Here is a 12,857-nt window from a genome sequence, read left to right on the forward strand (position 1 = left end):
TTTCATAGTTTACTTTTGACCGACTCCATAAAAGGAGGAGATTATCAATTCGTCGGAATATTTTTTAACGTATGTTACAGCATAACTTTGGGCCACGTCATCCGATTTCTATAATTCTTTTTATCAAAGGAAAGGTGGTACCTCAGAGGTGGTCCCACATTAATATCGTAGTTATCGTATATAGTTCCGGCCATTTCGGTCATTTGTTTTATTTTATATTTAAAACAATTTTATACCCGACTTAAGGCCTGCCCAAACAGGCGCGGTTCGGTACAGTGCGTTATAGTCATGTACGATATGCGGTATGCATGTACAAGGCGGTACCTAACTATACCGCAGCGTGCACAGTTGACCACGCGGTATAAGCGGGTATATCGTAAGCAGAGTTGCAGCTAAGAGCTAAAGTTCTCCCGCAATAGATTAAAAAATTAATAATACTAGATTGATATTAACAAAAAACCATAATAAGAACTTCAAATTAAAGTTGAAAAAATTAATAAATATTAAGTTAGAAAGAAGAATGCGTCACAAAATAGTGCCGCTAACTTGACCTCGTCGCACTTCGCGTGACAACAATGTTTCTTGCTGTACCGCGCCTGTTTGAATGCCTTTGCGTATATCGTTACCGCGTATCGTACGGGATTATACCGATTATCCTGTACCGTACAGACAGAAAAAGGTCAGCTAAGTATATTTTTATCAACACATGATATGGTTATATTTACATTATTTGGTTATAGTTACTAAATCATATATTGAGAGAAATATTTTAGCTCACTTTTTTTCTGGATGTACCGCGCCTGTTTGCGCAGGCCTTTATTGCGATCTTCTAGAACGCTGCAAGATTATACGAAACCTGCGCTCCAAGACGGGTAACAATTTTCTGTGTAAAATATATAGGGATACAAAAAATTATTCAAATCGAAAAAAGCTTATACTGGCGAATAAGCATCTTGAAGATCACGTGCTTTTTGTGAGATTATTATTTAAATGTATATTACGACGTAAGCTTTGAGTCGCTTCAATAAAGGTTCTTGGCAACACCAGGGACCGCCAATAGATGTACTAATCGACATAAAGCAAATTGTATGACTTTTGGGAGAGTGATATAATAAAATTTATTGATCTAAGTACTCGTTTGTTACATGCATTTTTTGTTTAGTTATATACTTTCGTAAGTATCCTAGCTTAAATACAAATCGAACCGCAAACAGTATTCGGTTGATCCCAAAGGGGTCTTCCCATAATTTAAAATAAAATCCCTTTTGCCTCTTCCATCTCGAGTTGCTCAGCTTATCAGCTATACTACGCTATTTATAGTTATTTTATGCATATAAAGGCATTTTAAATGAAGCTGCGTTGTGTATATGTAGTAGGGATGTTAATTTTTTTTGGCCTTTTCCGATTCCGGGATTTCCGGGATGGCGTTGTCACAATCCCGGAACTGCGGGATTAGTCCCGGGATTTAGATATTCATTACTTTTCAACAACTTGAATCGAAAAAATTGCTTCTAGGTTGTTTGGGAAGCTCTCCTGCCATGAAATAAATGATAAATAAATGGGTTTGAAACCTACTTTTTTATTTGAAGTGGCGTTTTTATTTTTTCTCTCTGACCGCAGGATTTATTTTGAAGTACTTTGTAATTTCAAAGATATGATTGATTCCAAAAATTATTAAATAAATTCAATGCAATGTAGAATAAAAATATGGGGGTAACAAATGCAATAGAAAATTTCTAAAGAATTTAAAATAATTAAATTTTTTGGGATTCACAAGGACTAATAGGTAATTTTTAAGCTGACAAAGTTAGCAGAACTAAATTCGAGGATGTTACCGAGTTTATATAAGCCCTTAACATATAATTTTTTCAAAAACAAATCTTGCTAAATTTCAAGAATAAAATTTTAAAATGACATTTTCAATATTTACCAGCCCTTCTGCACCAGAAATTTGAATCTGTTTAAATTCTACAGGCTTTCCTCATTCATTTTATACCAATACTTCTTCTCTAAGCACATTTCTCTGAATTTTTAAAATCATTTTTGAATTATTGACGTCAGAGTGAAAAACTAAAAACGCAATTTCACTATATTTGGCCCATGGTTTCGCGAATATATTGATATTTGTGTATAAAATTTACTATCGCGCGGTGATATATGTATAAAGAGCTAAACATTTATAAAAAAATAATTATTATTAAATAAAAAAAGAAATATAGCCAATACTGGTCAAGAAAAGGAGTTTCTATTATTGCCATCAGTGCAAATTACAAATCCCGAAAATTACTTGCCATGAATCCCGGGATTTTCGATACCTTAAAAAGTCTGGGATCCCGGGATTAACATTCCTAATATGTAGTATATATATGCATGAAAAACATGGATAATGTTATGTTTACAAGATAGTTGCAAAAAAGATGATGCAGCGTATTGCCCTTACATTGCCCTACTTACGGAAGTCAAGTTTGTTTATAAGAACTCAAAGCAGTTTTTATGTATTACATGCATACATATCGCTCATTTACTTTAATAGTGTAATAACTCAAAAAAGCAAAATTTGAGAAAAACGGCTTTAAAGTTTTGAATTTACATATACTACTATAGTAAAAATGAATACATATTTTGTTCTAGTGAGATACTGGTAATCAATACAGCTTTGAAATACTTACACAACATAGAAGAAGAGGTGGTGATAATTTCTGCATACTTAACTCAATATTTGTATTTTTTGGATTATGACCATGAGCTTATGTATATATATTAAAGATCTGCATCGGAATTCAGTTTGCTTCACTGTGAGGTTTTCTTCAAATACATATGTGTAAACTGCTCATACTCTAACAAAAAGGGTATGGAAGGAAGAGAAGTGAAGATATTGAAGCGTGCAAGCGTGTCGAAATTTTCGTCGAGTAACGAATTTTCTGTCGAACGGAATTTTGCTTTCGTTGGTGTAGCGAAGTGCTAGAAAATTGTGAAAAATGTATGATTTTGCATTTGTTTTCTTACTTTTTGGCGGTTAGACACTAATTTTAAAAAAATTTTCTTCATTTCAAGCAGTGCGACTGTCGTAAATACTAAACACAAGCTCGAAAGGCTGGTTTTACTTATGAAAGCAAATCTCAATACTCTGTTGGCACGACCCCTGAGAACCAAATCGTAGAGCTGTTTATAGTTTTAATATATTTTAAATAGAGAAAATTTCTTAAATATATTGTATGTCAAAATGTATTCGAAATACTACACTTAAACTCTCTTAAACGTTTTCTGCTCCTGGTCAGTTTTGTGAGCTCTCATCCTCTGACGAATAGTTCAACCACAAGTTCGTTGTACTAATTTTTTCAATGGTTTTATAAACTCGTAAAATTCTTCTTCTCTTCTCTGTCGAACTCATACAAATTCATGCCGCATTCGAATTGCCGGGTTAAAATTGCTTTCAATCACAAGTTGTTTTCCTAAGTCTGGAGCATGAATGCATTACCGCTTACCGGGTTTGTAGTACCGGGTTTCTTCTTTGTAGTGAAGTTTGACTTCGGTCCGATTGATGAACTTAAAATGTGGATGCGTGACATGAAAAGAAAAGTGAGGCAAGTACTATTTATGTACGAGCATAAACAAATATAAAAACTTTTAAGTAAACACAAGTAAGTGGAGCATACCTGCATTATGTACATACGTATGTATGTATACCTACATATGTACATATATACAAATGTAAATACATACATATCGATGGTCCTCTGCAATAACGGCACAACTCAAAATTTCACATACAGTGAAAGCTCTCATAGCCGGACGCTCTAATAAGCGGACATCTATAAGCGGACACATTCTTGGGAACGAACAATTTTTGGTTTTTTTTCAATACAAAATGCTCTCCCACACACGGACTTCCCGATAAACGGACACTCAAAAATGAAAAAAAATCTCCCATAAGCGGATGCGAAGCTCTAAGAAGTGGTACATTTTATTTTATTTTCTCAGTCAGATGTTGACTCTTGCGCTTGTACATATGCTTATGTACACAAGAACATAGTCCATATTCAAAGATATTTTCTTTTCAGAAAAAAGTGTTGCTTTTTCGTTGCCCTCTACTTGCTGCTTGCGCGAAATGGACAATGAGATTTGTCGGTAGAAAAGAAAACGCCATAAATTTCAGTTTATTTTTAATTCATCCTGTTTCTGTCTATTGAAGAATAAATATTATTTTAATTTAGAAACCCGCAATTTAAATTTTTTAAATAAAAATTTGTATGTTATTATTTTTACGAAATTCCCATAAGCGGAAATCTCTCATAGGCGGACAAAGAGTAGGTGACCATCGGCGTCCGCTTATGGGTGCTTTCACTGTATTTCAGTAGAGCAAATTAAAGATTTTGTGTTTCGTAATTAAGCAATAATATATCTTGGAACGTAATTATTCCGGATTATTTGCAGTCATTCTGTAGGGAAAATTTTTAAGCTTTCAAATTATGACTTTCTTAACATTTCGTAATTGTTGGACTGCAAAAATGCGAAATAAGTAATAACTCGTAAGTAGTTAAACGAAAAAAATTCCATTTGTATTGCTGAACAACGGCACAATACGAAAAGTGCCGTTATTTCTCATAAAAGCATGACTAACCTATCGAGGGTTTTTGACTTATGCCAGTACTTACTTATTCACGATAAATGTGAGAAATGTGCCACTGTTTAGCCAACCTTTACTGGCTACTTTGGTTTTGTGACAAATGGGTAAACTGCGCCTCTGCCAGATTGGTAACAACTAAGCCTATCTTGATTTGCCACAGAAAAATATGGTTTCTTTATAAACATAAGCCGCACTGAAAAACATGAAATTTTGAGTTGTGCCGTTATTGCAGAGGACCATCGATATGTATGTACATTTATGTATGCACCTCCAACATATAAACCTACGTAGCTTGTATACACGTACGTACACACATATTTATGTATGCATGTATGTATGTATTTATTTCACCGAGCATAATCCGTTGAACTCAATCATGCTGGAGATAATGGCCAAATGCACACAGTTGCTTGTTGCATAGAAATTGGAGCAGTTCTAATTCAAGAAAATGTGTACAGTTCAGTGAAGTTTGTAAAACGCTTTACACCGCACACTATTGCACTTTTGCCACTATTTGTGCCTACATAGTCATAAAAAAGCGAACAAATTAAGAATACGTGATTTATTGGCAGGTTAACATTTCCTTACTGTTCACAATTCATAAGGAGTATGCTCAATTCTTTACTACTTGATTTGCTGAAAGACTCCGAACTTTTTCAGGTAGAAGCAGAGTACATTATATGTATTCTCTATGACAAAGTGTCCGGAAACGGATCGGGAGCGATTGTGAAATATATATATATATATATATATGTAATCTCTGAGAAGGGAGGATGTCATGATTTTCTGCGTCGAAATTTTGTTTACAAGGACCTTTAAGGATCTTAAGGAAGTCGTATGAGCCATTTCAACTTATCCACTTAGCAATATGGGTTCGAAATCCTGTGCTTTAAAATGACGATTTTACCCTTATGAAAAAATCAAGAATTTTCGGAAAGTAGAGACAAAAAAAATCACATGGCAATGTTCTATTAACCGATTCAGCATAGGGGTAGTTCGGGATCCTTTTTCTCCACAGAACCTGTAAACCGGACGGGTTGTATATTTGAAAGCTAAGAAAACCCTTTCACCCTTGACTAGATCCTCACATCATAATATATACATAAATATAAATAGTTTATTAGAAAGAAATGGACGAGATCGCAAGTAAATAAGTGGGATGTCATTTACATCAAGGGCTAGAACATAGGCAAGGTCTTTGTTTACTACGAAATATATTCTCCGAACTATTACATATTTCTCAATTTTTTCAACTGGCTAACTTTACTAAAATCTCCCAAGAATTTGGGTTCGAATGCAGAAGAAATGCAAACGCTGAGAGAGTTTTGCGCGTCACTCGCCACTATAAAATCACGGATTATCCAGAAAAGTTAAGTCGACGACCAATTAAACATTCTACCCCTTCTTTTCATTCGTTGATTTTAAGTTTTAATCCGGGTATTAAATAAAACATTAATTGAAGTAGTTTTATTTATTAGATACTGAGTCAATTGAGAAAAACTAATAGTTCCTGAAGATGCCCTTCAGTATGAAGCCGAAATATCGACACCAATTAATGTAGTAAATATGTACTTGTTGACAGCTCCTTCTACACTTGGTCCCTCTATTTTTATGCGTTTGGCTGTATCCATGCGATGCAGCTCGTGATTTAATTTTCTTCTTATTCTCGATAATCGTCATCAACGTGTGTAGAGCCATAGACCTTTCCTGGGATAGTTTACTTGATAAGTCCTAAATATACCCATAAAATGCTTCATAACTTCAAACCGGTTGTCCGTTTGTGCCGGGACCAAAAAACTTCTCCAATTTCCTCTGTGTTCTGTAAAGTTTCTCCATGGTCCAGGTCCTTCTGCACTTATTACTACTCATGGGCGTAGCCAGGTAGGGGCAGGGGGTGCTCTCTCCCCTCTTATTCGGTTCGCAGCTCTCGCTCGCGAACAGGGAAGATCTTGCGTAAAATATTTCTCTTGAAAGTCCCAAGCCCCTTATCACACATATGTTAGTCTTTGGCCGAGCTTCTCCTCCGATTTGTGGCGTGCGCATTGATATTGTAACACAAAGGGGAGAGACCTACAGTTTTACGCCGATTGTATTTTTATGAGAAGCTGTTTTTCATGGCCTGCCGAGGGGCGAGCACTATAAGAAACAACTTTTTCAGGTTTTTATTTTTGGATATTAAGTTCAACCGGGCTTGAACCCAGGTCCTGCGTAATGGTAGCGCGCACTGCTAAGAACTACACGCCACGCCACGTCAATAATTTAGCGCTACATAAGTGATAGGCAGAATGAGAGGTGACTTTTGTTCGTCGAGATAACACATAACACATATTGGCAAGGGTATTTTTTCGCTTGATCTCTAGGCCGTCATTATTGATGGTGTTTATGCTCGACCCTGGGTAGATAAAGTCCTCGACCACTTTAAACTTATAACCGCCATTAGAGACGTGTATCACAAAATGTGAAGACTCTTTGCGTGTAGCTAGAAAATACTTTGTCTTGTATTTGTTCAACACTAGACCAACATCCTTGGTCCCCTTCAGAATACCGTCTGCATAAGCAAGCAGCACCGTGCTTTTGCGATACCTTGTTGGCTTCGAATGTCCCTTAATGTTTCAACCCGAAGTTATAAGCTAAGCTAGCTAGCGACGGACATGTATTCATCAGACCAAATTGTGCTTTAGTCTCGACAGCTGGTACATGCGCTCTACCTGTTTGTGACCGCCATCGTTGAACAACCCAACTGGTAAATCGCCGTCTCCGGCAGCTGTTATCTCGAGTTTAGCTACTATGGATACCTGTTGCCAGATTTCTATCTTCGTCTCTTCAGGAACCGGCCGGCCTTGGATCCACTTGATATCTGCTTTAGTTTATAATAGAATTTTTGAGACGCATTTCTGCCTGCCAGTATCTCAAGCTCTTTGAACTCAAATCATTCTGCCTCCTTTCGGAAAGCATTAATTTAGACATATACTTGCGATAATGTTGGCTGATTAAAGTCGGCAAACAGTTGAAGATGTGCTTCTCTAAACCCTTTCCCATATTTGACATACTGAGGAGATCCGGTATCTACTCGTTCAGTCAAATTGCGCTTTACAACTTGTATATACATACGTCACAGCAGTTCTTCACCACCGGCTTTGAGCGGCCTCGCCAGTGCACCGTTGGCTTCAGAGGGATTTTACTTCGTCTCCTGAGGCATATTCTTCATTGTATGTACAAAAGGTACTTGCGGACCGTATCTGCAATCATGGGTGTAGCCACGTAAGGGCAGGGGGGTGCTAGACCAAGTGGATTGAAGTTAGCAGCAGATGTGCCAAAAAGTGATGTCAAGGGCTCCAAAATAAGACGTTTGCATAACAATATTTGTCATCTAAGTCATCTGTAATTGTATTCAAATGATGACAAATGAGTACAAAATGTGCATTAGACCGAACCAGAAAAAAATTTGGCGCAATATTTTCGGCATTTGCAGTCGAATTTTAAAGTATGATAAATCGATGTTCTTCTCTCGGGAATAATTTTTTTTGCTTCCAAAGTTCCTTAAGCTCATGTACCCCGTTCTAGTACTAAACCAAGAATGATAAAAAGTTTGCAGTTATTCCACTAAATCTCTTAAATTTTTTTTTTTTTATGCCGAATGTAAAACCGACAAATGTAAAAAGGCAACCCTTAGATTCGGCAAAAAAACGGCCTAATGCGCATTCACCCTCACACCCTCCGTTAGATCTTTGAGTACTGAGTAGTGTTTTTCTTGCTATACGCAGGTACGTTTTTCGATAATTTACCAGCAGCTGCTGCTGAAAACTCAGGTGTGCAGCCAGAAAAAAATGCATCATTAAATTCATATCTGTGTATTTAAGAATGTTTGTGTGTTGCAACAAAAGCAATCTTTGAATACTTACTCATCGTTTGTCCGGCTGTACATACACATATATTTACATCTGAATGTGAATATACGGTGGTCCTTAAAGCATCAACAATTGCCAATTCTGACAACTATCTTGAGAGCTCTTTTCTGTCTTTCAAAAGACTAATTGAAAGATCTGCTAACGAGGAGGTCTTAGCGCTATTCTGTGTCTTTTAGCAATAAGTTTTCTAAAAACTATTTTTTTTTCCAACCAAATCTAAAAATTAAGAGAAAATTAAATAAAAATATAAAAAAAGTAAATGAAATAAATTTCTAAAAATCAAATTAAATTAAAAAAGAATATTTTATTATACTCAATTTTAATGAGTTACAAAACTGCTAACCAAATTTTTTCCTAAAGATTCTTATTAAAGAGTTTGAAATTTTGGTGAAACATTGCAGAATTAATTTTTATAGTTTTTTGCACAAAATTGGAAATTTGGTATTATATGGTTTTTGTTAGGAAAGGAGCTTTACTTTTATAAAATAAATAATAAGCATTAAATAAACTAAGGAAAAATAGCCAAAACTTACTAAAATGTCGAGTCCTAATTTCTATTTGGCCACTGTATGTATTCCTCGATTCGAATCACAGGCATTCAGATTAGAAAATCATAACTGTTTATGGAGAAAATTACGATCATATACCAACATCACTTAAAACTCGTTCATAAGCATGCAATGTTAATGAGCTGTTAAGGCGTCGGAACACCGAAGACGGGACAAATACAGGACATTAAAATAACATTTGGCGTCCCGTATAAAATAAATAAATTACCAGGACAATGGGTCAAAAAAGAGGACAGTCCCGTATAATACAGGACGGATGGTTACCGTAATTATAACAAATTAAATTTTATTATAAAAGAAAAAAAAATAATTAAAAAAAAGACATAAAATGAGTTTCTAAAAATTAAATGAAATTAAAAAAAAAATATATATATGTATGCATATATGTTTAGTTTCCTTTTTAAAACAATAAAATCTAAATAAAAAAATCAGCAAAAAAGGTCCATATACCAAATTATAGTAAAAAGTGTATTAATTAATGTATTTATTAATTTTTATTTTTTGAGCGCATTGAACTTTGATGGACCTGGGCGAGCCTAATACAATAACCAAAAATTGTCATCTTTCACACTGATTGTTTTTAGAACATAATGAACCATATTTTTGCTATTACTAAAAAAGCGGATTTTCGGCCCAGGGTAATGTATGTATATAAATACCCCTGAATGCAGTTTTTTGTATGCAAGTGAAAGGCGTACGTTTGAATGTGTAGAAGCACACTTGGGACTTTTATTGTGTATTCAAGCAACGTTTTACCAGTGAGTGAGTGTATGTATAGAGATTTTGTGCAAACATGCCAATGGCCGGCCGGACACTTCGTCCTAATTCATCAGCTTCATTGTACTTTTTTGAAATCTATTGGTCTGCAACTTCTTGTCTTATTTATTTGGTTGTCTTTCTGTGAGTGCGTACGTATGCATATACATATGTACTTATGCATATACCCACCCTGCAGTAAAATTTAGAGACACTCTGGCAAAGCGCTAGTTCCGAACTAGATATTTCAGAACTATCTCTGAACTAGTGCAAAACGGGTGCAAAAAGGCTGCAGAGCGGGAAACTGTCCCACTCGGTGTAAGTGTGCAAATTCTCACTCCTCGTACAATATCAAAGTACTAGCTCAGCGAGAAGTCCCCCCACTCAAGCACCGTTGGTCGCGAGTTCAAATCGCAGTGGAGGCAGTTGTGAGTTTTCAGATTTCTTATTACAACAATTTTTTTTTTTTATAAAATATGTAACAAACATAGAATTTGTAAAAGAAAAGGAAATAAAATTATAGTTTGAAAAACTAAAACTCGCTTTTATTACAATGTGAACTAAAAAGTAGAAAATAATTTATAGAAATACAGATTTCGTTTAAGAGGAATAGGAAGTTCCCTAACTTGATTTGATTCTTAAATTCAATTGATTTTAAAATTATTATGTATTATATGCGAAATTAATCGTTGGAATTTTCATTCGTACTGTCATTAGGTATGTAACTTTATAATGGTAATTGCTGCATCCCTTAGGCGCATCATTATTACATAGTCAAGCCAATAAAAGGGAGGTAAAAACGAAAAAAAAAATATCCAAAAATCGGAACTTAGAAACGTTTTCTTAAAAAAAACTGAACTGTCCAAAACGGAACCGCTTAAAAACTAGTTGCAAAGTAATGCACTGGGCGACAATTGCATTTACAGCTGAAAGCATTGCTAGGGTTTAATTCTACGCTAGTTCTGAGTTCGTCAGATTTTCTGCAGGGGACTTATGTACATACATATGTATGTATGTATGTAGCCAGACGCATAGCTGTATGTAAGTTCTTAAAGGTAGATATGTATGTACATATGTTGTATGTTTTGTATGTCAGCTTGTGGAAACACTTCGAATGGTGGTTCGAATGGAGTTGCCTGTACGTGCTGCCCCATAGCACGGAGTGGTCTTGCGACGAGCCATCTGTTGCTGTTTATTTAACTTCTTAGTTGAATTCCTGTTGGCGTCACCACTGACTCGGCAATTATTCTTGTAGTTTTGGTCTTTTTTACTTGGCTGTTTTAAACATGAAGCTCTTATTCTCACATGTTTGTACATAATTATGAAATATGCTTACTTCACTTGATCATCATCGTTGAAGGTATCGCAGGTATTACTTTTACAAACTTTAATTATGAAATTTCATAATTAAGATCGTCATTAACTTTGTGATTTCCATTTTGTACAATACAATCTAGCTAGCAGCAGTAGGAGCTTGGCATTTCCCGTCTGTATTCAATCTACTTAATAATGACGTTCATAAAAAATGCTGATTCGGTTGGATATTTTGTTGGAAAAGCGCGAATTCTAAGCAGATAATTTGTTTCTAATATCTGTGGCTCAAATTCGTATGGATATATAATATTCGACTTTGGCTTCAAATGTGTACATATGTATGTATGCATCGGCAAGTGGCTGCGTCTGTGCGCGGTATTTCGACCTCTACACAACTGCAGTTGACGGCCATGTTAACTGTGCGGTAACGCCAACGTCAGCTTGCTGCCGAGTCTATGAGGGGTTCTCTGGTCGCTGTGTGTTGGCAGCAGTCCCGTAGATATCGGTTTCGGTTGGTAGTAGGGGCACAGAGCGCAACTGGTTGAGGTAAATATAAAACCAGTATTTTGTATTTGCTCTGCTTTCTGTTTGCTTTTTCTCGCTTTTCTCAATTCTCAGTTAATTTTTTCACCCATTCTTCTTTAACTCCATTTTCGTACGTTACTTTTTGTGTTTTGGCCTTTTTAAGTTTTAGCGTTTTCCAGTGTGCTCTGGTTTCAGCTCTCGTTGTTTATTATTCCCTCTTTGGAATCGCATGATTCTCAGCTTTCCTGCTGCCATACGCCATACTTTTTTGTTTGTTGTGCCCCGATTGTTGATTCGTTTGCGCTACGTGCGGGCCACAATGATGACGGTGATAATGGTCGTTGTTCGTAATGGCTTCCAGTTTTGCTTGATCAGCTCAACTTTTACTTGACTGATTTTGTTTATTCTTCACTTTGTAATTTTTTAACTTGGTGTCGAAATTTTGGAGTATAACTGCTTTTTTCTCTTTTCCGCCATTCAATGAATGTGTCACGCACGCAGTTTGTGCACATTTTGGCATTAAGCACATTTGAAGAGTGCCACTACCTGTTGCTGGCGCAACGTAGCTGCACACATGCGCCGATATTACCATTGTCACACATATCGAGCCACCGCCAAAATAACGTAGGCGACATTTTTTTTCAAAATTTTCTTTTGGATGCAGAAATATTCCTAGAGCATCTATATGCATTTCTGCATCAAAAATAAAATTTTGAAAATAATGTCGCTTACGTTATTTTGGCGGTTAGGGCTCGATATGTATGTATGCACATTAGGGTGGTCCAAAATTCATGTGAAAAAGTAAAGTCGGAATTTATATGCGCTCACCCCTAGGATTGTTCTATACCGAAAAGAAGTATACCCTTATTTTTTTATTTTGAAATCGAAACATATTTAGAGGTCGCTCAAAGCGCCCAAAGTTTTCCATGTATTTTATATGGGAAAAAACAACTTTTCGTAGAAATGGTAAAGAATAATTTAAAATCAATATATTTTACCAGAAAACTCTGTTTATCTGCAGGAAATTCCCAATAATAATATCCAATTATTTATTTCACAATTGTTTCATCGCAACTATAATTTATAGGTCCGCCAAAAACCCACAAAACCCTCGAAAAATGCAATGAGGCGACCAATAAAAAATCGTTAGTATTAAAA

This window comes from Rhagoletis zephyria, unplaced genomic scaffold (genome assembly GCF_001687245.7).
Source record: "Rhagoletis zephyria isolate East Lansing unplaced genomic scaffold, Rhagoletis_zephyria_1.1 Rzeph_scaffold_00125, whole genome shotgun sequence".
Taxonomy (NCBI): Eukaryota; Metazoa; Arthropoda; class Insecta; order Diptera; family Tephritidae; genus Rhagoletis; species Rhagoletis zephyria.